This window comes from Malaclemys terrapin, chromosome 9 (assembly GCF_027887155.1).
Source record: "Malaclemys terrapin pileata isolate rMalTer1 chromosome 9, rMalTer1.hap1, whole genome shotgun sequence".
Taxonomy (NCBI): Eukaryota; Metazoa; Chordata; order Testudines; family Emydidae; genus Malaclemys; species Malaclemys terrapin.
The window spans coordinates 50708811-50718401 of NC_071513.1; positions in this window are offsets into that span (position 1 = coordinate 50708811).

The following is a 9591-nucleotide window of genomic DNA, read 5'->3' on the forward strand; positions in this document are numbered from 1 at the left end:
ATCCAAGATGAGAAGAAATTATTTAGAAGAGAGTGAAGAGAGTCCCAAGCTAATTACATACGGTTGCAGTGCTCATTTGATGCACCTCCTAGCCAAAGACTTCAGTGTTCCAGAAATAAAGGCTAGTGTTATTGAAATTGCAAAATACTTCTGTAACAACCACTTTGCAGCAGCTGCTCTGAAAAAAGTGGGAGGAAGTATGTCTACACTATGGGATTACTCCGAATTTACAGAATTTGATTTTGGGCAACAGATTGTATAAAGCCGAGTGCATCGGCCACACTAAGCACATTAATTCGGCGGTGTGCATCCATGCACCGAGGCTAGCATCGACTTCCAGAGCGTTGCACTGTGGGTAGCTATCCCATAGTTCCCACAGTTTCCCCCGCCCATTGGAATTCTGGGTTGAGATCCCAATGCCTGATGGGGCAAAAAACATTGTCGCTGGTGGTTCTGCAGACAGCCTGACCCTCCCTCCGTGAAAGCAATTGCAGACAACCATTTCACGCCTTTGTTCCTGGGTGAACTGTGCAGACGCCATACCATAGCATGGAGCCCACTCAGCTCAAGACAGCAGTCATAAACATTGTAAACACCTCGTGCATTATCGTGCAGTTTATGCTGAACCAGGACCTGAAAAACCAGGCGAGAAGGAGGCTGCGACTGCAGCGCAGCGACGAGAGTGATGAGGACATGGACGTGGACACAGAATTCTCTCAAACCATGGACCCCAGTGCTTTGGAGATCATGCTGTTAATGGGGCAGGTTCTAGCCGTGGAACGCCGATTTTGGGCCCGGGAAACAAGCATAGACTGGTGGGACCGCATAATGTTGCAGGTGTGGGATGATTCCCAGTGGCTGCGAAACTTTCGCATGCGTAAGGGCACTTTCATGGAACTTTGTGACTTGCTTTCCCCTGCCCTGAAGCACCAGAATAACAAGATGAGAGCAGCCGTCACAGTTGAGAAGCGAGTGGGGATAGCCCTGTGGAAGCTTGCAATGCCAGATAGCTACCGGTCAGTCAGGAATCAATTTGGAGTGGGCAAATCTACTGTGGGAGCTGCTGTGATGCAAGTAGCCAAAGCAATCACTGAGCTGCTGCTACCAAAGGTAGTGACTCTGGGAAATGTGCAGATCATAGTAGATGGCTTTGCTGCAATGGGATTCCCTAACTGTGGTGGGGCAATAGATGGAACCCATATCCCTATCTTGGCACCGGAGCACCAGGGCAGCCAGTACATAAACCGTAAGGGGTACTTTTCAATGGTGCTGCAAGCACTGGTGGATCACAAGGGATGTTTCACCAACATCAATGTGGGATGGCCGGGAAGGGTTCATGACGCGCGTGTCTTCAGAAACACTACTCTGTTTAAACGGCTGCAGCAAGAGATTTACTTCCTAGATCAGAAAATAACGGTTGGGGATGTTGAAATGCTTATAGTTATCTTTGGGGACCCAGCCTACCCCTTAATGCCATGGTTCATGAAGCCATACACAGGCAGTCAGGACAGTAGTCAGGAGCTGTTCAACTACAGGCTGAGCAAGTGCAGAATAGTGGTAGAATGTGCATTTGGATGTTTAAAGGGTCGCTGGCGCACTTTATTGACTCACTCAGACCTCAGCCAAACCAATATTCCCATTGTTATTGCTGCTTGCTGTATGCTCCACAATCTCTGTGAGAGTAAGGGGGAGACCTTTATGGCGGGGTGGGAGGCTAAGGCAAATCGCTTGGCCGCTGATTACGTGCAGCCAGACACCAGGGCGATTAGAAGAGCACATCAGGAAGCGCTGCGCATCAGAGAAGCTTTGAAAACCAGTTTCATGACTGGCCAGGCTACGGTGTGGAAGTTCTGTCTGTTTCTCCTTGATGAAAACCCGCCCCCTTGATTGACTCGTTCTCTGTAAGCAACCCACCCTCCCCCTTTGATCACAGATTGCTTGTAAAGGAAATAAAGTCACTATAATTTAAAAATCATGTATTCTTTATTAATTGATTATTAAAAGAGGGAGAGAACTGACAAGGTAGCCCTGGTGGGGATTGGGAGGAGGATAGGAGGGAAGGAAAAGGCCACTAAAAAAGTTCGATATAATGACAGTCTTTTGGTTGGGCTGTCCACTGGGGTGGAGTGGGAGGGTGCATGGAGCCTCCTCCCCTCCCCCGCGTTCTTACACGTCTGGGTGAGGAGGCTATAGAACGTGGTGATGGGGGAAGGCAGTTATACAAAGGCTGCAGCGGCACTCTGTGATCCTGCTGCCATTCCTGAAGCTCCACCAGATTCTGGAGCATGTCCGTTTGCTCACGCAGCAGCAGCAGCGTTGCATCCCGCCACCTCTCATCTCGAGCATCTCTCCTCTCCTCACGTTGGTCCCTCCAGTCCTCACATTCACTGGCATCTTTCCTGTACTTTGATACTGCGTCCTTCCACTCATTCTGATGAGCTCTTTCATTGAGGGTCGATTCCAAGATTTCAGTGAACATTTCGTCTCCCGTCCTTTTTTTCTGCTGCCTTATCTGAGATAGCCTTCGGGACGGAGGAGGGAGGCTTGAAAAATTCACAGTTGTGGGAGGGAGGGGAAAAAAGGGAGAGAAGTATTTAAAAAAATACATTTTACAGAACAATACTTATACTCTTTCACGGTGAACCACACTATTCACATTACATAGCACATGTGATTTCAGTACAAGGTCGCATTTTGCATCTTAATATTGAGTGCTTCCAGCTTTGGTGTTAGAGATCACAGACGCAGGTCCGAGCAACAGAATTCAGCTTGCATGTGGCCATGGTAAGCCATTGTCTTTCGGCTTCTGCAGCCTTCAGAAAAGCAGCACTCTCCTTTCCCACATACCAAGCAAAGCCCATTGAGTGCTGCGGTTTTCCTGTTAACATGCAGCAGCAGAAACCAAACTAACCCCCCCCCTCCAGTTCTCTGGGATGATGGCTTTATCCCTCCCCCCACTGCGTGGCCGGTATCAGGGAAGATCCCTGCTAGCCAAACACGAAAATTCCCATATTTCAACCAGGTTACCATGAACGATATCACTCTCCTGAGGATAACACAGCGAGATAAAGAACGGATGTTGCTTGAATGCCAGCAAACACTGGGACCATACGCTGCCAGGCTTTGTCATACAATGATACCCGATTACTTGCTACTAGCATGGTGTAGTCAAGTGTAAAACAATGGAGAACGGAATAAGGCTGCACTGCCCAGAAACCTTCTGCAAAGGCTTTTGGAGTACCTCCAGGAGAGCTTCATGGAGATGTCCCTGGAGGATTTCTGCTCCATCCCCAGACATGTTAACAGACTTTTCCAATAGCTGTACTGGCCGCGAATGCATCCCAAGCCTTCAGGGCAAATTAATAATTAAAACAGGCTTGCTTTTAAACCATGTTTTATATTTACAAAGGTAACTCACCAGAGGTCCCTTCCATGGCTTCATGGTCTGAGATAATGCCTTGGGAGGGTACTTCAGTCAGGCTGAGAAAAAGATCCTGGCTGTTGGGGAGAATGGAGTGCTGTGTGCTCTCCGCAAGCTCATCGTCCTCCTCCTCCTCCTCTTCATCTTCCCTGTCTGCAAAATCCTCAGGCATGGCTGAGATTATCTCCTCCTCGGAATCCACAGTCAGGGGTGGGGTAGTGGTAGCGCACCCCCCCCCCCAGAATTGCATGCAGCTCAGCGTAGAAGTGGCATGTCTGCGGCTCTGCCCCGGATCTTCCGTTTGCTTCGTTGGTTTTCTGGTAGGCTTGTCTGAGCTTCTTAACTTTCACACGGCACTGTAGTGAGTCCCTATTGTGGTCTCTCTCCATCATGCCCTTGGAGATTTTTTTCAAATGTTTTGGCATTTCGTCTTTTAGAACGTAATTCTGCTAGCATAGAATCCTCTCCCCATATAGCGATCCGCTCCAGTACCTCCCGTACAGTCCATGCTGGTGCTCTTCTTCGATTCTCAGACCGTATGGTTATCTGCGCTGATGGGCTCTGCGTGATCACCTGTGCTCTCCACACTGCGCAAACAGGAAATGAAATTCAAAAGTTCGCGGGGCTTTTCCTGTCTACCTGGCCAGTGCATCCAAGTTCAGATTGCTGTCCAGAGCGGTCACAATGGTGCACTGTGGGATAGCTCCCGGAGGCCAATACCATTGAATTGCAGCCACACTAACCCTAATTCGAAATGGCAGTATTGATTTCGGCGCTACTCCCCTTGTCTGGGAGGAGTACAGAAATCAATTCCCTTTATGTCGAAGTAAATGGCTTCGTTGTGTGGACGGGTGCAGGGTTAATTTGATTTAACACTGCTAAATTGGACCTAAAATCATAGTGTAGACCAGGCCTTAGTTAATTCTCCCACAAGACATGGACTGTTTTGAGCACTCTATCAAGAACTGGCCTAATCTGATGACAGTTTGTGAACAAAATCATGAAAAAATAGATGGCACTGTCACAGCCAAAGTTCTTAACATTGGGCTTAAGAGAAATGTTGAACACATGCTGAGTACCCTGAAGCCTATTTCTGTAGCTTTGAACAAAATGCAGGGAAATAGCCGTTTTATTGCTGACGCTGTTGAAATTGGGAAGGAACTGAGTGAGATCTTAAAAAGAGAAATATGCAATGACAGAGTTAGATCACAAGCCTTAAAAAAATGAACAGGACAAGCACTATCTCCAGCTCATTTTCTTGCAAATATTTTCAATACTCGGTACCAGGGTCAAACCTTAACTGTTGAAGAAGAGGAGTTGGCTCTGACATGGACATCCAGCAATCATCCCTCCGTAATGCCAACTATAATAAACTTCAGAGCTAAGGGTGAACCATTCAAGAAATATATGTTTGCTGGTGATGTGAACTGGTGGAAGTCACTTAAGCACTTGGATTCAGAGACTGTTGAAGTGATAATGTCACTTTTAACAGCAGTAGTTTCTTCTTCCAGTGTAGAAAGAATTTTCTTCCTTTGGACTAATTCATTCCAAATTGAGAAATCATTTGGGACCTGAAAAAGCAGGAACGCTTGGTTTTTCTTTTCCAGATTATGAACAAACAGGAAAACTAAGATGAAGACGACTGAGTTAGTTGCAGAATCCAATATTTTAAGTTTCTCATGTTGAGCTGGCTGACATAGTCGATTTTATTTATTTTTTTAAAATATATTTCATTTAACTATTTTAGTTAAAAACAATTTTAACAAAAACAAACCTGATTTTAAAAACTTGAATGTTTAACTACATTCAAAAATTCATATGATTGTTTTGTTAAAAATATTATATATTTGCTGTTGAAGAAAAAATCCAGAATACATAAATGTCTGTCTGGTGATGTTCTCCTCCAAAGAGAAGAAAATCCTCCAAATATTAATGATTAACCTGTTGAATTGGAGATAGTTCACCTCCCAATGACTTCATAAATATCTGCTTCAATTACCTTTGGTAAATGAGATAACCAAACAATCATTTATTTTCTGATATAGCTGTAAAACTAATCTGAAAAGTTTTCAAAATAAATCACTTAAAAATGTATAGTGTGTACCTTCTAAAAATGAAACCTACATCTATCTCTGAGTTGTAAAGAATATGTATTAAGGTTATAACAACTAACAAGAATGCACTTTTATGTAGAAATCCATGATTAAATAGAGTGTTCCTGACTAGTGATTTAAATCAAATCCGCCCTTCTTGTAACTTGTAGTTTAAATAATAATCTTGGGACTTTGCGTTGTTTCCATGCTCATAGAGACATAGGGTCAGATGGGTCATCTAGTTTACCCCGTGCCAAGATGCAGGATTTGTTGTGTCTAAACCATCCAAGACAGCTGACAATCCAGCCTCCTTTTGAAAACCACCAGTGAAGAAGCTTTCATGACCGCCCTAGCCCTAGGCAATCTTGATGCTATATGGTTATATCCTCTTTGGTTCGTCTGCATTTGGTTCTTCTGCAATGTAACTTTGTTCTGTGAATCCATTAGCAAAATTACTATTCTCTTTGATGTCAAGTATCAGGGGGTAGCCGTGTTAGTCTGTATCTACAAAAACAACAAGAAGCCTGGTGGCACCTTAAAGACTAACAGATTTATTTGGGCATAAGCTTTCATGGGTAAAAAGTCACTTCTTCAGGTGCATCTGAAGAAGTGAGGTTTTTACCCATGAAAGCTTATGCCCAAATAAATTTGTTAGTCTTTAAGGTGCCACCAGACTCCTTGTTGTTATTCTCTTTGATGCTTTTTAAATCTCAAGGTCAAGCTTTTTAAAAGTGAGAGCCTAAAGTTAGGCTCCTACATCCATATTTAGGCTCCTAAACATACAGCCTGATTTTTCAGAAGTGTGCTGTGCATCCAGCAGGTCCCATTAAAATCAGTTGGTATAATTAAAAAGGGGTGGGTGGGGGGGGGAGTTAATGCAACACCAATATTTTGAATTGCAGGAGAGAGTCAGTTTTTTCCTGTATCAATGTTGAATTTGCCACTTTGTCTGCTCATATTGTATGTAGCATTGTATGATCATGCAGTAGGATAATTTCTTGTTAACACTTATCCCCAAGGGTGCAAAGTTAATGTTGCTGCAGGAACCTTTGCTCTGAATTTTGTGCAGCTAATCATTCTTAACCTGGCATTCTCTTTATGCAGTATTTTTATAGTTAAATGCATTTTTTTTAAAAGGAGGAAATTATCTGAGTTGATTAAAAATAGGAAAATAATTTTTATACATTTATTTGAATGAATGTTCCTGAAGCTTGGTTGAGTAGGATTTATTTCACTTAAACAAGCCCCTCTTTGCTGACATGTATGAATTAAGACTAAAAGAAAATATTCAAAAAACAAAATTCTCCATGACTGTAAAGGGGAGAGTTTGGTCAAATGAAATACAACTTCAGCCTTACTGTCACAGTTGCAGGGATAGCTGCACCTCTATTTGCTTTCTGGCTTCTTTCTTGGACCTCTTGCCCCTAGTTGTCTTAGGGTGGAATCACATGATTCTTCTACTCTAGACTAGGATCTGGCAACAGAGTTAGGCTTGAAATTAGACGAAGGTTTCTAACCGTCAGAGGGGTGAAATATTGGAACAGCCTTCCGAGGGAAACGGTGGGGGCGAAGGACCTGTCTGGCTTTAAGATTAAGCTAGATAAGTTTATGGAGGGATGGTTTAATGGGATAACATGATTTTAGTCAAATAAACAGCGTGCCCTCACTGGTAAATAGTATCAATGGCCAATGAGGGTCTGGCTGGAGAATCTTGCCTACATGCTCGGGGTTCTACTGATCACCATATTTGGGGTCGGGAAGGAATTTTCCTCCAGGGTAGATTGGCAGAGGCCCTGGAGATTTTTCGCCTTCCTCCACAGCATGGGGCAGGGGTTGCTAGCTGGAGCAATTGTTACTTGAAGTCTCTAAACCACAGGATTTGGGGACTTCAACAGCAGAGTCAAGGGAAAGGGGTTGGGACGGCTTTGTGGCCTGCATCATGCAGGAGGTCAGACTAGATGATCATAATGGTCCCTTCTGACCTTAAAGTCTATGAGTCTAAGCTGCGTGGCTGCGCAGCAGCCTATTAAGCACTGCACAGGTGCTCAGGCAGGTGAGATGCCTCTCCCCACCGGCCCCAGACCAGCCACAACTGAGGGAGAAGTGCCCCAACCCAGCCCGGCCCAGACCTGCTGCGACTGGGGGAGAGGCGCCTGTCCCGCAGCCCCAGGCCCGGAGCTGCCGTGGCCGGGACAGGTGCTTCCCCTGCCCCCCAGCCCAGGTGCTGCTGTGGGGAGAGAGAGCTGGGGGGAGTCCTTTCTCCCTTCTGTAGCCCTGGGGCAGCCTGCCCTCAAACCCCTCTTCCCTGGCTCCACCACAACCCCAGTCAGAGCCTTCACCCCAACCCTCTGCCTCAGCCCTGGGCCCCTCAGCCCTGGCCCCACCCAAGAGCCTGCACCCCAGCCAGACCCCTCAACTCCCATACCCCAGCCCTGAGCCCCCTCCCACACTCTGAACTTTGGCCCCACCCGATCACATAAATTTTGTTATGTGCACCAATATGGAGGTGATGTGGACATGTCACCTCCATATTGGTGCACATAAAATTCATTCCACACATGCGTGGGAAAAATCAGAGGGAACACTGGTAGTGAAGTGAATGAAATCAGGATTTACTCTCCAAAGTGAATGTATTTAGTGGCTTTTGTCTGGTACCCATTTGTTCATGTCACTGCTTACAGCTTCAGCTGAGAGACACCCAAATGGAACGAAATATTAGGGGGTTTGTAGGTCTGCATTATCAGATACAAGTGAAGAAAATTTCCTATTACCTGGTCAGACCTGCCTAACTGAAGTAAATGGCATATGGCTGCTTGTGAAACAAAGGCTTAAAGATCCACCCCCTTCAAAAAGTTGCTGTATCTGATTTTTCATTTTTTAAAAAAAGCTCTAGATAAATATGTATATTCTAAAATTAATATTGGCTAGTACATTTTTTGTATTGTGGACTGAATGCTGTGCTGATCCAAACCCATTTTCAGTTTAGTCTAGGTCCAACAGCAGAGGGCAGCAAGTTACCAAACAGATCAGAGAAGGCTAAGAAGCCGGAGCTGTGGGGAGGAGGGGAAGAAACCATGAAGCATTCACCAAAACCAACCTCAAAGCTTAACCAGTGTAATGTGGCATGTACCGCTACACTCGTTCCTTCTCCACAATGATTTTTTTCCCCTTCCTTTTACACTCTGGGTTGCAGAGAATGATAACTTCACATTAATCTATAAGTGTTTGACACCAGTCATAATGTCGCATCAAAGTGGAGTTTATAGCTAAATTATGGTGCTTTGTAGCCTGCTAAATTATAGCTTTCTTTTGGTTGAGGATTTAATTTTGTTTTACACTAGAAAAAATTATTTAAAAGCAATAATTCCCAATGTAGAGCCAGATTAAATATTAACTAGAGAGAAACAGGGAAGTATGAAATCTGAGAGTGGTTCGCTGTTAAATGTAAAGCTATGCTACATCCTGGTTCTTGCTTTGCCTTCAATTCTGAACATAATCTAGCCAGATCTTACAGTGTTCCTGGGATGTGATGTCTATTGACTGACAGATTAGGTTGCCGCTCTTCTTTGAGCACTATCCAGCAGACCACATCATCTCATTTTGGATGTATTTTTGATCAGCGTGGCTGTTTGAGCTCTCTACTTTTTCTTCTGCCATTTGCATATGTTAACTATTGACTACTCCATGGCTAAGTGAAAAATAGACACTAGAACCAAAACAAGTAACAGCTTTGTTTTGATCTTCTTTCGGGTATGACGTCAGTGGCTGGCTCTCCAAGACACTACAGGGGCCATGTCATACTGCTTTAGAAAAAGAAGAGGGGGAAATTGCAGAAGTTCACAGGGTGACTGGTATTCCTGGCCATTTTTGTTATGATAAAGAGTGTGTCAAATAAAATATGGTGCCTCAAGTTCATCCGTTTAAAAAATAGTAGATTTGCTTATCTTGACTCTGTGGAAGTTGATTTCAAAGCAGTGTGTGATAGGGTGTGATGCTGACTGCCAGAGGTGGAAGTGCTGGGGCAAAGGAGGGCTTTAGAGAGTGAGCACATCTAACTTACTTTCTCAACCTATTCTA